The sequence below is a fragment of the Apium graveolens genome, chromosome 7 (genome assembly GCF_009905375.1).
Source record: "Apium graveolens cultivar Ventura chromosome 7, ASM990537v1, whole genome shotgun sequence".
NCBI classification, from domain to species: domain Eukaryota; kingdom Viridiplantae; phylum Streptophyta; class Magnoliopsida; order Apiales; family Apiaceae; genus Apium; species Apium graveolens.
The window spans coordinates 67,247,416-67,269,551 of NC_133653.1; positions in this window are offsets into that span (position 1 = coordinate 67,247,416).

Genomic DNA, 22,136 nt, shown 5'->3' on the forward strand with positions numbered 1-22,136 from the left:
TCCTTTCTAGCCTTAGAAGGACTGGCAGTCTTAGACCTATCATGCTTCTTGTTATTCACATGCTGACGAGGAGTAGTCTTATCATTAGACACATGCTTACCATTAAAATAAGCATACATCATATTAAAAGCACAAGACATACAATTAGAAACACCACATGCTTTATGAGAGTGATTAACAGCAGGCAATTTACGCATGGTAGACATGGCATTTTTGTTATCCAACTCATGTGTGTCTGAGTTAGTCTGAGTTGCTTTCACAACTTTGACTGGAACTTTCGACACACTTGACTTGGAAACAACCTTCTCATTAGCAAGATCTTCAGCACGTATTTCTTCTTGAATAACAGAAGAGGTCGCATCAAATGGTTCAGCAATTAATGCTTTATAGAGGGGTTCATCAACACCCTTAAGCACATGTGGTACTTCTCTCCCTTTAGCACAGACATGAGGAGGGGAGTTTATGCCTAATTCTCCAATAGCAGCATTGTAATCATAACCTATTCCAGATGTTTGATTAACAGCTTGCTTACTGTAGAACTCTTTAGCCTTCGAACAAGAATTGAAGTAGGCTCTAACCTTAGTCTCAAGACCGGTGATCTTGTCTTTGAGAATAGTTTCGAGTTTTCTATAACAGTCAACTCTATTCTCTAGAAAAGATACCTGTTCTTTTAATTTGTCTTGATTAATGTGCACAAGTCTTAATTCATTGACCTCTTTCTCAAGGTCTGTGATCTGTAAACTTAACAGTTCATTATCACGACGTGCACAATCTAAGTTACCTCTTAGATGATAAACCATTTCAGCATCAGAAAGTTTTACCTCTATTCTTGACGATGAAGCTTTTCCATCAATAGCCATAAGAGCAAGATTTCCTTCATCTTCATCTTCACTGTCAGTATCATCCCAGCTTCTTCCCTTTGCCAGATAAGCCCTTTCAGAGTTCTTTCTTACTTGCTTTGGCTTCCTACATTCTGTGGCAAAGTGTCCCAACTCATTGCAGTTATAGCATCTAATGGTGCTTCGATCAACCATCCCTATTTTGTACCCACCACTGCTGGTGTTAGAGGATGAAGATCCACCTTTCTGGAATTTGTTGTAGTTGGACTTGTACTTAAGCTTGGGATTCCTCCTGAATCTGACATGGGAGAATCTCTTGACAATTTGGGCCATTGATTCATCTTCCAATTGCTCCAGCTCTTCTAAGGAATAAAAATCATCACTTGATTGATTTGTAGTAGGAGGATCATATTCTGCTACTAACTCATTTTCCTCACCCTTGGAAAACTGTACCATTCTTTCTAACTGTTGAGATTGTTGTTGTTGTTGACCTTCAGCTACAAGTGCAGTAGATGTGTTGACCATTCTATCCTTCCCGTAGACTTCCTTCTGTTGAATCTGCTCCAACTCATAGGTTTTTAACACTCCATAGAGCCTGTCCAAAGAAATCTCACTCAGATCTCTAACTTCTCTAATGGCAGTGATTCTATGTTCAAGATGAGCTGGCAGTGTTAAAAGGAACTTTTTGTTGACCTCCCTGATTGAATAATACTTTCCATTGATGTTCAGGTTGTTGATCAACGCATTGTACCTCTCAAACACTTTAGTAATTCCTTCTCCTGGATTTGATTTGAAATGTTCATATTCAGAGGTTAGGATTTCCAACTTGTTCTCCCTAACTTCCTCTGTGCCTTCATTAATCACCTCAATAGTTTCCCACATGTGTTTGGAATTTTTACAGTTCATCACATGTCTGTTCATCAAGGGATCAAGGGAATCAATTAATATTAATTGAAGGCTGGCATCCAAGGAGGCTTCTTCCTTCTCAGCAGGAGTAAAATCTTCAGGCTCTTTTGGATAGGTTCTAGCTTCAGTAGTCACCACACCATCTATTATTACCTCCGGTTCAATAACCATCGGAGTTTTTATACCCTTCTTTAACAAGTTTGAATATTTGGGATTTGCAACTTGTAAAAATAATAGCATCTTCTTCTTCCACATGATATAATTCTCTTTATCAAATTGTGGAATTTTAACGGTTCCAACTTTATGTGAAGTCATTATGAATTTTTGAATAAATAAAAATTCAAGGAGTTGAAAAATCACAAAAGTCTAGGATCTTGATTTGTTCGTTAATCAGAAGGCTCTGATACCAATTGTTGGGTCCCAATGTGTTTGTAGAAGGGGGGGTTGAATACAAACGGTACCAAATAATCGAATAAATGCGGAATAAAAAGATGTGAAACAAAATTCAAGTTAAATAAAAATATTATTAAACTTGAAAGGTGTTACAACAACTGTATCAATTACAAGGTATTAATCTCAAATCAATTATCACAAATCTAGAATAAATTCGACATGAACTTTTTCTATTTTTGTAATAATTAGAATCAAATGCTAAACGCGATTAGAGATTAAGTTCTAGGGATTTTGATCCGCTAGATTGTTACACAAGAACAAGATAAATAATTCTAGTGGTTTGGATTTAACATTAACAAACTAGAATTTTGACCTTGATGTAAGCAGATAAAAAAAATGAAATATTTGCTGCGGCTGCTGTGTTCTTGACTTGTGTGTTGGATGGATAATTGAACTGCTGCTTGTCTGCTTCTTTTTAATCAACAGAATAGAATTGAACTGGCAAGACAATCCTAAGCTCAGCAAGACAATCGGTAGGACAATGGATTGAACTAGCAAGACAATCTGAATGAACTAGCATGACAATCAGAATGAACTAGCATGACAATCAGAATGAACTAGCAAGACAATCCTCCTCCTAGTGTAACTTTCGGTGAGACTATTGAAAATGGCCTAGCATGACAATCGGTATGACAATCCTGATTGTCATGCTAGTTCATTTTCAATTGTCTTGTTGATTTAATGCAGATTTTAATCCAATTTAAATTCTGAAAATTCCTAAAATTAATTCAGAATTAATTAATCAATTAATTCAATTAATAAATAAATTATTCTTCGCAGATATAATTTATTTTCTTAATTAAATTAGATGACTTAATTAATTAATAGAGAATTAATTCTAGTCTTCAACAGCACCCATCCTTCTGCAGATCTTCTGAAAATCACTGAAAATTATGAATCAATTCCACCACTTCAATGTTGACACTCGATGTACTGTCTGGTTCATGAGTGACTAACTTCCGTGACGTTTCTTCATGTCTTGACTTTGACGCTTTGATTTTCTTCAGATTAACTCCTTGTAATTAATGATACTCTGACGAGATCTCTGTCATTTGATTAAATCCACGATCTTGATTTATATCACTGAGGCATGATCAAATTCTTGAACTTCTTCCAGTGAATTAACTCCTCAAGTCTGTAGATGAACCTTGTTCTGAATCCTTTGACAGATATTACTTTGCGAGATCTCTTTGACGGTCGATCCACTATTTACTTATTACATTCTTATTTGAGTTGAGTTGTATCCTCGAATATACAAATAGGCTATGACATATGACTTACACTTTTCTTGAAGTCAGAGCAAGATCATCCTTTTCATCAGTGATTTCTTCATTCTCAGGAGACACATAAACCTTGATAGGTTCTACAACTTTTTCTTTACCCTTGGATCTATCTGCGGTTGTGATTTAGCCAATATTGCTTCAGTATTTGTCCTTTCTTTTATCACAATCCCTTTGAGTTTTGGAAGTATCTTTTTACCAGAAGCTTCAGATTTAGACTTGACTTTTTCTGATTTAAGTTTGGTTTCTTCTTCCACTAAACTCTCCAAGTCCATTCCTGGATTTTCCTGAAGAAATAACTGTCTTGACATTTCTTCATCAAGATCTAAAAGTTCATCAGAACTTATCCTTTTACCAGTAGCAGAACTAATTCTTTTTCCAGCATCAGAACTTGTCCTCTGACTTGTGATTTCAGCTTTTCTTGATGAGAAACCTCTACCTTACCTATGACCTCTACCCATTCCAGAGTTTCCTTGGTCATCCTTTTCATCATCCTTCCCCTTCAGTGTCTTATTAGTTTTGCATTTGGACTTAATTACTTTCTCCCCCTTTTTGGCATCACCGGGTAAGAGAAGAGAGACAAGCAATTCCACTAAGGCTTGGATTTCATTAAGTTGAGATTGCTGAGAAGCTTCATTTTTCAAAATATCATCAATTTGAGCTTGTTGTTTCTCTTGAGTCTTCTCAATATAAGCAACTCGGTCAAAGGTAGGTTGGAAGAATTTTTTCTTGTCAATTTTCTAAATTTGTTCCTGTTTGATGAATTCTTCCTGAATCTTGTGTAGCTCTGCATGAGTAGTTGAATGGAGACCTTGTAGATGTTTAGTACTCAATGCAGTGACTCTAAGCTGTGTTTTGAAATCATCAGTATTTAACATCTCATCAGTTTTTGTCAAGTGCTCAGCCAGATTCTTTGCAGATGGAACACAAGTAATTGAGTTCCATTCCTTAGTCCACTCCTGACCAGCAGGAGTTTCACTCCAAGGCACTGGTGCTTCTCTGGTAACAAACTTCTTAACAAGTTCAGATTTAAGAACTGTTTGTTGAGGGGCATGTCCTGAAGGACCTTCTTCATCAGTATCTGCTTGTAGAGCAGCATCACCAGTATCTCTAGCATTTGCAACATCAGAACTTACAGAATCAGTATCTTCTGACAAAACAACAGTATGCGAAGCAATTGAGGCTTCGGCATCATCTTCTAAGTGCTGATCTGGATCCAAGTTCTGATCAACAGCCATATCCTGATGCTCACCTATATTCTGATCATAAGCATCTAGATGCAGAGAAGGTGTAGTAGATAATTCTGGAGTTTGAGCAGCATCAGTAACAGGTGTTGTTGATGGATTAGTTATTGTTGGAGCTTCTAAGTAAAGTACTTCAGCATTTGTGCCTGGAACAACGAGATACAGACTTTTGAACAGGAGACACAGATGGTGTGTTGGCCGTTTCAGTAGCAGTTTCCTGAGTTGGAGTTGATGGAGAAGCAGTGGCTTTAGCAGATTCTGGTTCTTGTGAGATCAGAGATTCCTGATCTCCTTCCTTAGTTGCTGCTTCCTCATCATCTGAAACTGGCCTTTTAGCTCTTTGTTTCTTGTATCTCTTTAAAGGTTGTTATTCCTTGGGAGTTTCAGTAGAAGTCATTTTTCTAAGCCTTTTGAGAAGCTTAGATCCCCCAATTGCAGAATCCTTCTGAGAAGGAACTTTCTCAACTTCTTTGACAACAGGTTCTGATGTAGAAACCTGTTCCTCACTGTCAGATTCATCTCTCAAAACAATCCTCCTTCTCTTCTGAGGTGTTGAGGAACGATCTTTGTCCTCTTAGGCTTGGAAGATGAAGGCTTCACAGTAGGTGCTGAGGATGAGGGTTGAACTGTCTGTGAAGTGGAGATATATGATTTGAGATATGTTCTGAGGGATGATTGAGTAGTATGAGTGGTATGGTCTGTTGATTGCTGTGGTGTTTGAGATGTGGTGGTAGGTTGGATATCAGGATAAACAGATCTATAGGTGTCAGGATCAGCATCTACCAAGATCTGTTTTACAGACTGAGGAATCTGTAAAGGTCTAACCACTATTTTCTTAAGATCAGCATTTACCAAATCATTAAAGGCTCGTTTTGCAATTTTGAAAGGTGCAGTTAAGTCAGTGGTAGGTTGGGGTTCATCAGCACAACAAAAATTATATATAAGCTGACAAAATATAGCAAAGTAAACAACATTCCTATCTTCTGTCATCCTATCCCCAATAAAACCTATCACAGCATTTGCAAAATCGAAATGAGTTTGGTTAATGAGTGCATACCCGATGTGCTGACTCATTATAGGGATTGCATCAAAGTTGGAACACTTATTTCCAAAAGCTTTAGTGATGCAGTCGAAGAAGAACTTTCTGATATGAGCCCGTTTTAACTACCCAAGCTTTACCAAACTCTGCTCATACCCCAAACTAGCCATTAATTCTTTAGGAGATGATTCCTACGGGGTTGAAAAAGTACATCCTTCTGGTAAATGTAGAGCCTTTTGAATTGTACCAGGAGTTACCACATGTGTAGAATCATCCACTTTGAAAACAATACTGGGAGTACCATGTGTACCACCATTATCAAAGTGCCCAGTTCGCCAAAATGTCAGAACTTGTTGGCCGGAAAAGACTGAAGGTTGGGTCAATGCATACTCGATTTCACTGTGTGCAAGAAGATCTTGCACAAAATGCAACTCAGATGGAGCTTCAGCATGATCGAGAATTGCAGCATAGTTGTTTGGAACAAATTTAGCTCCATCAATGATCAAATCCTTAGGTGCCATGAGAAAAATCGAGATTTAACAGTGCCTGTTAGGTGTTTGATAAAATGTTTATATGAAAAACCAACGTCAGGAGATGAAAGAGAGTAAAAGCAAAGAGAGAGATAAAGTTGAAAAAATAAATAAAAGATTGTATAATCTTCTCTCTCTCTTACTTATACTTGGTAAAAAAATATAACCGTTGGACACCTGTCAGACATGCAGCAATAATGAATATTTAATGGGCACGGGAAAACAGTAATCATTACTTACCCACTTGCAGTTTTTCAAGGAAAAACCGTTCCACTTACCCAGTAATTCCATTAATCAAGGTAAACCAGTTTTAATTCAAAATTTAAACTGTTCCCACTTATTCAATTATTTTTCACTGCAACTCCAATATTCTGAGAAAAATTCAAGAATGAGAATGACCAAAATAAATCAAGTAAATAAGTACTGAAATTGTAAGATCAGAACTTAATTTAAATTAAAATAGAAATGGTCATCAGAACATGGATATATCAGGATTTATCAGTGCATTTAAGTTACAAACATCTCAGAGACAAAAACTTGCAAAGAAAAAGGAAATTACATTAATATATCAAGAGAATACATTTATGAAATTTAAATTACATCAGAGCTTTACAAGATTGTCCTAAGCTTCTAAACCTAACATCAACAGCCTTAGTCCTAGCTCAAGAAGCAGGGCAAGGCTGACGATGAAGAAAAACAGGAAGAAGAAAATAAATCATTTCTTCTTCCTACTCTCGATAAACAGAACAGCGAGTCGTATGATTCGCTCTTGCTGGCAGAGAGCTTCCCGCCTTTCCTCCTCCAATCGCTCCAGATGGCGATGGTAGTCCATGTAGAAGAACAGGAGGTGGGTGAGTACCTCCTGGGGAACTGAGTCCCATATCTCATCAGGAATGGCAGTGACGTGCCATTCCTACTGTCAGGCTTCACAGCTCAGCTCCATGTTGAATATTTCATAGTTCAAAAACATATTGTAATTGACCATGGTGTTTTTGATATAAAGAAAATGAAGGTGAGTTTGTGATAAAAGAATTGATGTATAGGCTGATGTGAGGTGGGTGTTTATATAGGCAAAAGAATGCCAGGAGATGCAAGGAAATTTAATGCTGACAGGTAGAATTAATTCTACCTCGTCTCCCTTGACTTGGAAAAAAGAAAAACAGTCATTGGAAAGGTAAAACATGGTTTAATGCGCACAAGAAGCAAGTAAAAATGACTGTGCATGTACGAGTACCACTATCCCTAAATATAGTGACTGTTAATCTTCCACTTCAACATATTCTGGTTTAAACTGAGGCTGTTTTTAAATTTTATCCACAAATAATTCATGTAAAGGATCAGATTTTAATATCAGAACTTAGACTTATATCAGAACTTAACAGTTATCAGAACATAAATTCTTAACTCGAAAAATGAATGCCTATCTTAGTAAGTCTTCACACAAATTCTGATATAGATTCTTCAAAACTTAATCATCAGGTCGTACAATCAGAACTTATCCTCAGAATTTGTGCAATGTGACACAATAACTGTTCATCTAAAACAACATAGATCACCACAGTAATTTTCATCATTCATATGGAGTGTTTAGTGTGTGCATTAAGCTAAATATCAGACAAAGAGTAAAGTCTGATTCACTTCAGTACATCTTGGAAATAAGGCATAACTAAAACTTTACTAAAAACCTGTCATTATTCTGAAACCTACTATTGAATGAGTTCATGCTAGAGTCCACCTCAACTATGTTGTGCTAATTTTGTGCATCTTTTTAAATTCCATTTTACAGTGGCTTCTCAGTGTAAGTGAGTCACGACTCCTTATCAGAATTTATGCTATTATCAGAGTATTTCTCCAGTAATCATAGAGTGTGAAAAGTCACCAAGAAAATATTTTGCTTTTCTGATACATATTTACTTAATACCAGCAATGCACTTGGGTCGTCTCTTCCACATTTTTACTCTAGATCTCAAAGGAGTACCTGATTTTAATCCTTGATTCTTTTCTTTTTCTTTTGATAAGAGAGGTTTGTCAGCACTTAGTACATTCAACAGATTTACTAGCATCAGAACTTAACAGATGAGAAGCAATATTCTAGTTTGTGACTTAGTAATAAGATAGACAAAGTAAACTTAACTAGGCTCAATATCAGAAATTGCTTGTGTCAATGGATTTCAACATAAATAGTTACTTCTAATATGGGATCATTAGTATATTGAAGATTACTAGGTCAGCATCTAGCACAGGTATCCTCATAGGATTGATTAGTTACATAAACAGACATATCATTTTCAGAGTTTAGAAAGTTACATCAGACAACAGTCAGTACTTAAGCAAATTTTCAATTAAGCACAGAATACACAAAGAGAGTAATTTCTGTAAATACTGATCATAAAGTCTGATGCATCAGAAAAAAACTAAGCAAATTTAGAGAAAGAACCTGAAACCATTCCAAGTTCATTTACCAATCTTATAAAAGTAGCTTCACACAGTGGTTTTGTGAAGATATCTGCTAGTTGTTGATCTGTTGGAACAAAGTGCAATTCCACTGTACCTTCATCGACATGTTCCCTTATGAAGTGGTACCTAATGCTGATGTGCTTTGTCATTGAGTGTTGAACTGGATTACCTGTCATAGCAATAGAACTTTGATTATCACAGTAAATAGGGATTTTGAAATATGTTAACCCATAATCCAGTAACTGATTCTTCATCCAAAGAATCTGTGCACAACAGCTTCCTGCAGCAATGTACTCTGCTTCTGCAGTTGATGTGGAAATTGACTTTTGTTTCTTGCTAAACCAAGAAACCAATCTGCCTCCAAGAAATTGGCAGCTTCCACTTGTGCTTTTCCTGTCAATTTTGCCACCTGCAAAATCTGCATCTGAGTAACCTATTAGTTTAAAATCTAATTCTCTGGGATACCATAATCCCAGATCAACTGTTCCCTTAAGATACTTGAAAATTCTTTTCACAGCTGTTAAGTGAGGTTCTCTTGGATCTGCTTGAAATCTTGCACAAAGATAGGTAGCATACATGATATCAAGTCTACTAGCAGTTAGATAGAGTAGAGAGCCAATCATTCCTCTGTAATCAGTAATATCTACTGATTTACCAGTATCCTTGTCCAGTTTTATTGCAGTGGCCATGGGAGTGGATGCACTTGAACAATCTTGCATTCCAAATTTCTTCAGCAAGTTTCTAGTGTACTTAGTTTGACAAATAAAAGTGCCTTCTTCATTCTGCTTGACTTGAAGGCCCAGAAAATAGCTAAGTTCCCCCATCATACTCATCTGATACCTTGACTGCATCAGTTTGGCAAACTTCTTACTAAGTCTGTCATTTGTAGAACCAAAAATGATATCATCAACATAAATCTGGACCAGAAGTAAGTCCTTTCCATGGTTGAGGTAGAATAGTGTTTTATCTATTGTTCCTCTGTTAAATCCACTTTCCAGAAGAAACTGAGCTAAAGTCTCATACCATGCTCTAGAAGCTTGCTTAAGTCCATAAAGTGCTTTATCAAGCCTATAGACATAATCTGGATATTTGGAATCTACAAAGCCTGGAGGTTGTTCAACATATACTTCCTCCTCCAATTCTCCATTGAGAAAAGCACTTTTCACATATATTTTAAAGATAGTAAACTTTTTGTGAGCAGCATAAGCCAAAAATATCCTTATGGCTTCTAACCTAGCAACTGGTGCAAATGTTTCATCATAATCAATTCCCACCTGTTGAGAATATCCTTTTGCAACCAGTCTTGCCTCATTCCTTGTAATTATGCCATCACTATCAGTTTTGTTTTTGAATACCCATTTTGTACCAAAAACAGATCTGTTCTTTGGTCTTGGTACTAGGGTCCAGACTTTGTTTCTTTCAAATTCATTTAACTCTTCCTGCATTGCTTGCACCCAAACTGCATCTTGAAGAGCTTCTTCCACTTTCTTTGGCAGATGGAAGGTTTTTTCTAGAACTGGATGCTCCCCCATGATCCATGCTGTCTTCAATTTCATTTTCTGATGCTCCCCCTGAAACTATGCTCTCTGAGTTGGATTCTTCAGAATTTGGATTTTCAGTACTATCAGAACTTGGCTTATCAGAACATGACGAACCAGAACTTGAAGAGCCAGATGTATGTTCTGATGCTTCTTGAGATGTGGTAATATATTGAGTATGCTCCCCCTGCATAGGTGCATCTTCCTTTGGCATAGTCACCACAGTTTCAATAACATCAGAGTTTAATCCATCAGAGTTTGCAGTATCACGACTTATATTGTCAGGATTTTCAGTATCAGAATTTGAGTCTTCATTTTCAAATCTCAGCTGATCATGATCAATAAAATCTTCAAGTCCAGTAATCTTCTTATCATCAAAAGAGACATTGATAGATTCCATGACCACTCTTGTTCTCAAGTTATAGACTCTGAAGGCTTTTGTGGAAAGTAGATATCCAACAAAGATTCCTTCATCAGCTTTTAGATCAAATTTAGATAGCTGTTCAGGATGATTCTTAAGAACAAAACACTTGCATCCAAATACATGAAAATACTTCAGATTTGGCTTCTTTTTCTTTACCATCTCATATGGTGTCTTTCCTTGCTTGTTAATGAGTGTTGCATTTTGAGTAAAACAAGCAGTCTGCACAGCTTCTGCCCGAAAATAGGTTGGAAACTTTGCTTCTTCAAGCATTGTACGTGAAGCTTCAATGAGAGTTCTATTCTTCCTTTCAACAACTCCATTTTGCTGTGGAGTTCCAGGAGCAGAGTATTCCTGCTTAATTCCATGGTTTTTACAGAACTCTTCCATTATCAAATTCTTGAACTCAGTGCCATTATTACTCCTTATTGTCTTCACAGAATCTTTGATCAATTTATCCAGTTGTTTGACATGATCAATCAAGATAGATGCAGTTTCACTTTTTGTGTGCAAGAAATACACCCATGTGTATCTGGTGAACTCATCCACTATGACCATAGCATATTTCTTCTTTGCAATAGACATGACATTTACTGGACCAAATAGATCAACATGTAGTAGGTGATAAGGCTCAAGAATTGATGATTCAGTCTTGCTCTTGAATGAAGATTTTCTTTGTTTGGCCTTCTGACAAGAATCACAAAGGCCATCAGAAGCAAATACTGACTTTGGCAGTCCTCTCACAAGATCTCTCTTAACCAGTTCATTTATATTGTTGAAATTTAAATGAGAGAGTTTCTTATGCCAATTCCAGCTTTCTTCAATTGATGCTCTACTCATCAGACAGATTGCAGAACCATCAGTACTTGTTGAAAGCTTAGCTTCATAAATGTTACCACGCCTGTATCCTTTCAGAACAACTTTGCCTTTAGATTTACTCACGACTTCACAGTGTTCTTCAAAGAAATCAACATGATAACCTCTATCACAGATTTGACTTATACTCAACAGATTGTGTTTAAGTCCTGAGACCAGAGCTACTTCTTTAATGATGACATTCCCAAGATTGATATTGCCATATCCCAAAGTTTTTCCAACGTTGCCATCTCCATAAAAAACACTTGGGCCAGCTTTCTCCACAAAGTCTGATAGCAGGGCTTTATTTCCAGTCATATGTCCTGAACATCCACTGTCCAGAACCAGGATGTTTTTCCTGTTGCCCTGCAATCACAAAGACCACTAATGATTAGTTTTAAGGACCCAGACTTGCTTGGATCCTTTGGCCTTATCAAGTTTGTTAATATTTGCAGCGGATTTAGCATCAGAGTTTATGTTAACAGTTTTTTTATCAGAATTTACACTATCAGACTTTGAATCAGAATTTACACTAGAAAGAACAATGGAAACTTTCTTTAAAGAAGGTTTTATTTGATAATAATCATAGTACAAACTATGATATTCCTTACAAGTATAAATGGAATGCCATAAACTACCACAATGAAAACAAGGATACTGACTCTTAACTCCTGACTTTGAAGGTAAGGAGTTTATGTTCTTATTCTTCCTGCAAGAAGAGGCCAGATGGTTAGAACTTCCACAGTTATGACACATTTTCCTAGGAGCTTTAGGAACAGGCTTATTATCATTGCTTTTATTCACACCATCCTTTCCATTCCTATTTTTCCTAGGTGATTTTACCTTGTTTGTGTTCTTAACATCTTTCAGCTTATACTTAAGTTGCTTCTTAGTCATTAAACCTATGTTTACTTCAGCTGTCTTTTCTTGTTTAAGTTTGTCAGAAGTTAATCCCTTTTTAACTTCTGATTTCTCATTATCATACTTTATAGTTACAAACTTAACAGGTTTTAACTTTGGCTTTTGTTTAACAACAGGCTTAATTTCTACAGTTCCTTTATCATTCTTATCCTCTCCATAACCTAAGCCCTCTTTCCAATTTTCACTACTTAGCAAATTTTGAGTTGTTCTGCTAGAGTTAGTCCAAGTCCTGATAATCTCTCTTTCCTTTTCTAACTCGGTTTTTAGAGATTCATTCATTTTTAGCACTTCATCCCTAACATAAAAAGCATCATCTCTATCCTTCTGAGTTTGATGGAACATAACTAACTCTTTTTCTAAGAAATCATTTCTTTTCTTAAAAGCAAGATTTTCAGAAGTTAATCTTTCACATGTTAAAGTTTGATCTCTATAACTAACAAACATGGTTTTAAGATATCTTCTCAACTCATTAATATCATCAGTATGAAAAGCATAAGTAGTCTGAGGTACCTTTGATTCAGCAGCTTCAGAACTGCTTTCAACACTTGCTTTATCAGTATTTGCCATCAAAGCATAATTCTCCTCACTTTCAGAGTCTGAGGTGTCTATACAGCTTTTCTTCTTTATGACAAGAGCCTTGCCTTTGTCACCCTTCACTTTCTTGCAATCAGGAGATATGTGGCCTTTCTCACCACAGTTATAGCATTTGACATTGGTATAATCTCCACTATCAGACTTTCCTCCTCTGCCCTCAGATCTTCTGAAATTCTTCTTATCAGAACTTGTGCCTTTCCTGGAAAACTTCTTTCCCTTCCTGAACTTCCTGTATGCAATCTTTGTGATCCCTTTCACCATAAGAGCACACAGCTTCATCATCTCCTCATCAGCATCAGTCTCAGGCAAGCTTTCAGAATCTGAGTCATCATCACTTTCAGAACTTGATGACTCAGTATCAGACTTTGTGAAAAGAGCTTTACCTTTTTCTTTCCTTGAGGTAGCTGCCTTGGGGGATTCTTCTTCAGCCTTAAGAGCAACTGTCCTTGACTTTCCTCCTTTTCTCTTGCTTCTTTGTTCCATCTCAAGTTCATGAGTCTTGAGCATTCCATAAATTTCATCAAGAGTTGTTTCATCAAGATTGTAGTTGTCTCTTATTGTTGTTGCCTTCAAATCCCAGCATTCAGGAAGAGCCAACAGAAATTTAAGGTTTGGGTCTTCAAGATCATACTCCTTATTAACCAGTGACAAATCATTCAAGAGTTTGACAAATCTATCATATAAATCAGTCAATGACTCATTAGCCTTTGAGTCAAAGTGTTCATACTCTTGAGTGAGTATTGTCTTCCTGTTCTTTTTAATTGTATCAGTTCCCTGACACCTTATTTCCAGAGCATCCCATATCTCATTTGCAGTCTTGCAGTTAATTACCCTGTTTGACATTACATTATCAATGGCACTATGCAGTAAGTGTTGTACCTTAGCATCCTTAACAATTAATGCGATGTCTTCAGCAGTATAATCACTCTTCTCCTTTGGTACAGTCTTTGCTGCTTCACCTGCAACTGCAACATCGAGCTTGGTTGGTTTGTAAGGTCCTTCCTTGATTCTATCAAGATATTCTGGATCTGTGGCTTCCAGAAACATGGTCATCCTCACCTTTCATATGGCATAATCAGATGGTCTCAGTATGGGAACTCTAATAGTCTCATACCGACTTTGAATTTGTGTCTTTGGAGGTTCTTCAGTTTTGGTAGGCTTAGTTGGAGTTTCTGTGTCAGACATGATTGTGTTTGGATCTTAAACTGTTTGTGCATTAACAGATAGGCTCTGATACCACTTGTTAGGTCACACACACACTATAGAGGGGGTGAATACAGTGTAAAGTACAATCATATCGAACTTTAATAACTCAAGTAACAGAAAACAAACTTTATTGAAACAATAAACTCTGTTACAGTATGGAACTGTTACCTCTCAGTGATGAACAAATATCACGAGAGCTGCTAGGGTTACAATGAATAATCTTCTCGAATATGATAACACTTTTAGTGTAAACCCTATGTCTGTGTTTATATACTACACAGTTACAAGATAATCGCTAATTGATATGGAATATAATTCTGCTTCCTAAAATATATCAATCAGATATCTTTTCTTCCAAGTATTCTATTCTTCATAGAATTCCTTCTTCATGCATATCTCTTCTTATGTTTGTCTCGATCTTCTTTCCTTTAATCAGCTGTTGTCCTTATCTGAACGTCCTTCAGTACTTAAGTTATGATATCCATCTTCTGATGATTATCTTTTGATAATATAAGTACTGATATCCTTAAGTCCTGACTTCCAGTAAGTACTGATTTATCCTGTTTAAGTAAGATCTGAAAACTAAACATAAATCATATTAGCCATGACATTATCAAATATATCTAACAGGCCTGACACTTATCACAAAGAAGAAAAACTGGGCACACTTCAGATTCTAAAAATAAGGTGAACTATGCATTGATGGCAAATGTTGATAGCAGTTCTGATGCTGCTAAATTGAAGGTACCTCAATCAACTCTTGTTTTTCATACTGATGATATTTCTGAGCTAAGATTATATCTTAAAACCATGTTCATTAGTTTTAGAGATCAGACTTTCACAAATGAATGATTAACATTTGAAAGTCTTTCTCTTAGAAACAGAAATGACTACTTAGAAAAAGAGTTAGTTATGTTCCATCGAACTCAGAAAGAAAGAGATGATGCTTTGTATGTTAGAGATGAAGTGCTAAAATTGAATAAATCTCTTAAATCTGAACTGGAAAAGGAAAAGGAGATAATCAAAACTTGGACTAACTCTGGAAGAACAACGCAGAAAATCTTAGAAAATGGAAATTGGAAAGAAGGTCTAGGTTACATAGATGATAAAGAAGAAAAGGAAACTGTGTCATCTAAACCAAACTTTACCAAGAAAGCTGAAAAGCCTAAAGTTAATCATGTTAAATTTGTAGCAAAAACTGATGTGTCAAAATCTGAAAAGATGAATGATTCTAGAACAAAAGTCAAAGAAAAGTCAACTTCTGACAAATTAAAACAGGACAAACCAGCTTCAGTAAACATGGGTTTAATGATAAAGAAGCAGCTTAAGCATAAGCTGAAAGAGATTAGAAATGTAAACAAGGTCAAGGAAGCTAGGAAAAATAGGAATGGAAAGGAAGGTGTGAATAAAAGCAATAATTATATGCATATTCCTAATGCTCCTAGAAAAAAAATGCTATAATTGTGGAAACTCTAACCATCTTGCTTCTTTTTGTAGGAAAAAGAAAGATATAAACTCTTTACCTCCTAGATTAGGAGTTAAGAGTCAGTCTGTTAGGTTTAAACCACAAAATCCTTATTTTCATTGTGGTAGTTTATGACATTCTATTTATACTGGTAAGGAATATCATAGTTTGTACTATGATTATTATCAAATAAAACCTTCTTTAAAGAAAGTTAGTGTAATTCCTTCTAGTGTAAATTCTGATGCAAAGTCTGATATAAAGTCTGATAAGAAGCATGTTAGCATAAACTCTGAAATTAAATCCACTGCAAATGATAACAACCCTAAAAAGGCCAAAGGATCGAAGCAAGTCTGGGTCCTTAAAACTAACTAATAGTGGTCTTTGTGATTGCATGGCAACATGAAAAACATTCTAGTTCTGGATAGTGGATGTTCAGGACATATGACTGGAAATAAAGACCTGCTATTAGACTTTGTGGAGAAAGCTGGCCCAGGAGTTTCTTATGGAGATGGCAACATGGGAAAAACTCTGGGATATGGCAATATCAATCTTGGGAATGTCATCATTGAATCAGTAGCTCCTATCTCAGGACTTAAACACAATCTGCTAAATGTGAGTCAAATATGTGACAGAGGTTATCATGTGAATTTCTTTGAAGAACACTGTGAAGTTGTAAGTAATTCTACAGGCAAAGTGGTTCTGAAAGGTTACAGACATGGTAACATATATGAAGCCAGACTTTCAACAAACTCTGATGGTTCTGCAATCTGTCTGTTAAGCAGAGCATCAATTGAAGAAAGCTAGAATTGGCACAAGAGACTCTCTCATTTAAATTTCAACAACATAAATGAGCTAATAAAGAAAGATCTTGTGAGAGGACTTCCAAAATCAGTATTTGCTCCTGATGGTCTTTGTGATTCATGTCAAAAGGCAAAACAAAGAAAATCTTCATTCAAGAGCAAAACTAAATCCTCAATTCTTGAGCCTTATCACTTACTGCATGTTGATCTATTTGGTCCAGTCAATTTCATGTCCATTGCAAAGAAGAAATATGCTATGGTTATAGTGGATGAGTTCACAAGATACACTTGGGTGTATTTCTTGCACAAGAAGAATGAAACTGAATCTACTCTAACTGATCATGTTAGACAGCTGGATAAATTAGTCAAAGATTCTGTTAAAATAATAAGTGATAATGGCACTAAGTTCAAGAATTCAATCATGGAAGAGTTCTGCAAAGAGCATGGAATAAAGCAAGAATTTTTTGCACCTGAAACTCCACAGCAGAATGGAGTTGTAGAAAGAAAGAACGGGACTCTCATTGAAGCTGCACGAACTATGCTTGATGAAGCAAAGCTTCCAACCAATTTTTAGGCTGAAGCTGTGCAGACTGCTTATTTTACACAGAATGCTACACTCACAAACAAGCATGAAAAAACACCATATGAGATGGTGAAGAAAAAGAAGCCAAATCTGAAATACTTTCATGTATTTGGATGCAAGTGTTTTGTTCTTAAGACTCATCCTGAACAGCTGTCAAAATTTGATCTAAAAGCTGATGAAGGAATTTTTTTTGGATATCCACTTTCCACAAATGCCTTCAGAGTCTACAATTTAAGAACAAGGGTTGTCATGGAATCTATCAATGTATCTTTTGATGATAAAAAGATTACTGGACTTGAAGATTTCAATGATCATGATCAACTGAGATTTGAAAATGAAGATTTAAATTCTGATTCTGTAAATTCTGATGACCTAAATCCTGATCCTGTAAGTTCTGACGGGTTAAATTCTGATGTCATTGAAACTGTGGAAATTGCTCCAAAGAAAAATGTACCTATTCAGGGGGAGCAAGCTAATGATCCTACCATATCTCAAGACTCTCAAGAAGCATCGGAAGTAGTCACTGGCCCTTCAATTTCTGATTCATCAAGTTCTGATAAGCCAAATTCTGATAATTCTGGAAACTCTGATTCTTCAATTCCTGAAGGATCCAACTCAAATTCGTATACACAACTTTCACTTAATTTCTTACAAAAATGGCACCCAAGGACATCATCTTTAATGGATCTAAGTTCGTCCCTAATAACTACATGGTTATTCTCAGCAAGGATGATGCTCCATCAGATCTTCATTTTATTCAAGACTTTCTAGCTCGAAGTGAGATTGGGTATGCTTTGACCCAACCACAATTACTCTCAGGAACACAAAGGTCTGGGGTATATGATGATGGTGGTGAAGCTGGGTCCCCAAGTATCATTTTCATAACAGGGGAAGATGAGCATCTGGTAACATTATCAACAGTTCAATAGGCTCTACACTTGCCAGAAATTTGCACTTTCAATGCTCAGATTGAGGAGCCACTTCTACAAAGTATGATGGCCAATCTTGGCTATGAGAAAGGTTTGTCCAAGCTGGGACAACTGAAGCGGCCATATATCAGAAAGGAATGGAGCTACTTCTTTGACTGCATCACCAGAGCTTTTGCCAACAAATGCTCAAACTTTGATGCCATTCCCATTCTGAGTCAGCAAATAGGGTATGCACTTCTAAATCAAACTCACTTTGATTATGCTACTGCAATTTTGGGTTTTATTGGGGATAGGATGAATGAGGACCCAAATACTATTTACTTTGCTAGATTTTGTCAATTAATTTACAGTTTCTGTTATCCTGATAAGCCTCGGAACTATAGTGAGACAATTCAACCTTTTAAACTTGCTAAAAGGGCCTTCACAGACTTGTTATCTACTGATAATAAGAAAGAGATACTAAGACCCCTTTAAATTCCTGAATTTGTACAACAGTTCTTAGTAAACTCTGACCCCAACACATACAGACCCAAATTTCCTGGAGTTGCACCCTCTCAACCTCCAACAGCACCTATAACCAATACTCAACCAGCTCAATCCTCTCAACCACAACCACAGCCTACCATTAGAACTTATTTCCAACCTGCACAATCTTCTCAACCACAACCATCTGCTACAATATCTAGACCCAAACCTTCAAGAGCAAAATTTGTTCCTAAATCTCCACCAAGGAGAAGAAGGATGATTCTTAGAGATGAATCAGATGAAGAGGAGCAAGTCCAGGTGCATGCATCAGAACCTGTGACAATAGAAGCTGAAAAAGAAATATTTCAGAAGGAGGTAGCAGTTGAAGAGGTAACTCCTCAGAAGGAAAATGAAGCTGAGGGTTCTGGTATTTTCAAAAAGAAAAGAACTTCAAGTTCTGATGCTCCTCAAGCAACTCTTCCACCATCCAGAAGATCAAAGAAGATGAGAGCAGGAAGGCATATAGCACAACCTCACTCTGAGGAAGGGGATCAGGAATCTTTGATCTCATCAGAACCTATGGTAATTGAAGCCCTTCCAGCACCTGGAAACACTGTTCATGACACAATGATCAAACCTCATGTCTCTCCTATCAAAGAAAATGTTCCAGTTGAAGATTCAGGATTAAGTCCTGAAATTGACATTTGTAGGCTGAACATTTCATCTGTCCTGTATCTGGAAGCACCACAAGGCAAAGTGACAACTCCACATGTTTCTCCATTAAATACTAAAATTCCAACTACTCCAATTCTGGATGTGGAAACAGATGAAGTTGTACCAGAATCTCCTATAGCCACACACACTCTTGTGTTGTCAGAAGATGATGAGTTTCTAGCAAGTTCTGGAGAGTCGGCTCCAGTAAACACTCCAGCTCAAATTCTTGGAAAGGAGGCACTGCTCAAAAAGTTTGTTGAACAAGATGCTCATGTTCCATGGGAAGAGACTCACAGAAGGGTTGAATGGACCAAGAAGTAGAATGAATCTGACTTCATTCCAAGCTCAAAAGTTCTGTCAGATCATATTACAAAAGCTAATGAGTTGCTGACAAATTATGATTTCAAAGCTCAACTTAAAGTCACAGCTCTCAGTACTAAAAGTCTTCAAGGTCAACACTCCATTAATCATGCCAAGGTTGATAAACTACAGGAAAATGCTGATAAGCTGGACCTGATGCTCAAGCTAGACAAGAACAGGTTTATCAGACCTATTCATGAGAAAGTAGAGGCTATTGAGAAAGTTCAATAAAAGCAACAGGCCCAACTGACTGAGGTCCTGCAGAATCAAGCCTCTCAACAGACTCAACTGAATGAAATCCAATCTTCAGTGGAACTTCTTTTCTCTCTACTCCTACCAGATGATTCCAAAAAGGGGGAGAAGGTAGTTAAGTCCAAATGCTCTACTATTCAAGTACTGAAGAAGAAGGATGATAAAGGAGATGACCATGGAAACCCTAACAAGGGCAAAGGTCAAGTTCAAGCTCAAAGCAGCAAAGTTTCTTCAAAGAAACTAATTTCTGATTCTAGAAAATCTTCTACACAGAAGAATACAAGTTCTGAAGCTGTAAATGCTAAAGTTCTGAAAGCAAGTTCTGATGATCAAAGTCTGATATCAAGTTCTGATATTCCCATTCAAGAAGGAAGTCAAGACTCTCAGAAGTTTTTACAAACTCTGAAGCTTAAGGGAAGGGAGACTACAGTCTATTATAAAGATCCCAAGATTCAGACACTTGATGAAGCAATTGCTAAAAGATTATTTCTGAATTATAATCCTGGGATGGATTTAGAGACTCTCAAGGAGGAAGAAGCTAGATTTGCAGCTGAGAAGACAAATCTTAAGTCTAAAGCTTCTAATGCAAAGAAACCTCCAAGGCCTAAGGTAAAAGGCATTATGATCAAGGAAACTTCTGAGGTTTCAAAGCCCAAGAAAAGATCACAAGTTGAAATTGATCCCAAGGCAAAAGCCAGAGAAGCAAGAGACAGAGATGGATTAGTTTCTGAAGAAGCCAAGATCAAGACAGGAGTTGAAGTACTTACCAGAGATCTATTTTTATTAACTGACAAACCACTTGAGGAAGTTACACAGAAACACCTTGACAAGGTTATATCTATTCAAGTGGTACTGGATGCTCATGATAAGAGTAATGTCAAAGAAAAGCTGATTCTGTTTCTTAAAGATGGAAGAACTTACAGAATGTCGGAATCAGATGTGCTGAACAAATCTCTGAAAGAACTTCAATTCTTTCATTATCTTTTGGAGATAAAGTATAAGATTATCAGGATATGGTCAAATTTCATCATGAAGACCATAAGGGATAAAGCCAGAATCTCTGGATCAAAAGTTACAGAATTTATTCCAAATATAGTTGAAGATGATGGAAGTGAAATTCCAATGAAGAAGAATTTTGCTAAACTTGAGGTTATTCTGAAAGAGAAATGTTTGTGCTATAATGAAGACTCATCTCACTAAAGGGTAATCAAACTTGGTGATGATTTAGAAAGAAATCACATCTCAGCACTTATGACTGCAATCTACCAGATTGGAAGTCAAGATGAGGAAATGAAGCAAGTCAAGGCTACATTATCTCAAGTCCTGAGGAATGCAGAAGAGAAGCTGATATCAAACTTTGTCAAGAATCACTTTGGATTCAGATTGACTCAGTAAGATTGATAAAAGCTACAAGGACTGTAAGTTGTAGTTAATTGTTTAAATAAACTCTCATTGCATTTGTACTTAAATGTTTTTGACATCATCAAATCTATTAACTTGTATATTTTTCATAATTTATAAGTTGGGGGAGATTGTTAGATATATTTGTGATGTCATGTCTATTCTGTTGTGTTTAGTTTCAGAACTTAATATCAGGACTTACTGGAAATCAGAACTTACTGAAGTCAGAACTTATATCAGAACTTAAGGCCGTCAGGATTTATATCAGGACTTAAGTGCGGATACTTCAGATAAGGAATGCGGCTGATTTACAGGAGAGGATCTGGACTAAAACAATAGAAGATATGCATGAAGAGTTGGACAGCTAGAAGACGTGTAGAAGATAATATCTGATTGATATATTTTAGGAGACAGAATTATATTCCATATCAATTAGAAGATATCTTGTAACTGTGTACTATATAAACACAGCTTAGGGTTTACACTATATGTGTTATCATTCTCGAGAACATTATTTATTGTAACCTAGCAGCTCTTAGTGATATTGTTCATCACTGAGAGAGAACAACTGTTCTATTATAACAGAGTTTATTATATTGAATATACTTGATTACTGTTACATACTTGTGTTCTAAATCGATTTGATTGTATAAACACTATATTCAACCCCCTTCTATAGTGTTGTATGACCTAACAGTTTTCTAATCGCGTGGTCTTGGCTCCGAAATTTTTATAAAATTGAGAAGTCCTTATTTTCACTTAAAATTTTTATATAAGTTAATGAAATCTATTTATTACTCTCTGTAAAAATTTCATAATTTTTGAATATTTGTAAGTCAATCATTTCTATTCCCAAAGTTTATAATTCGTAGCAGCTTTTGTCG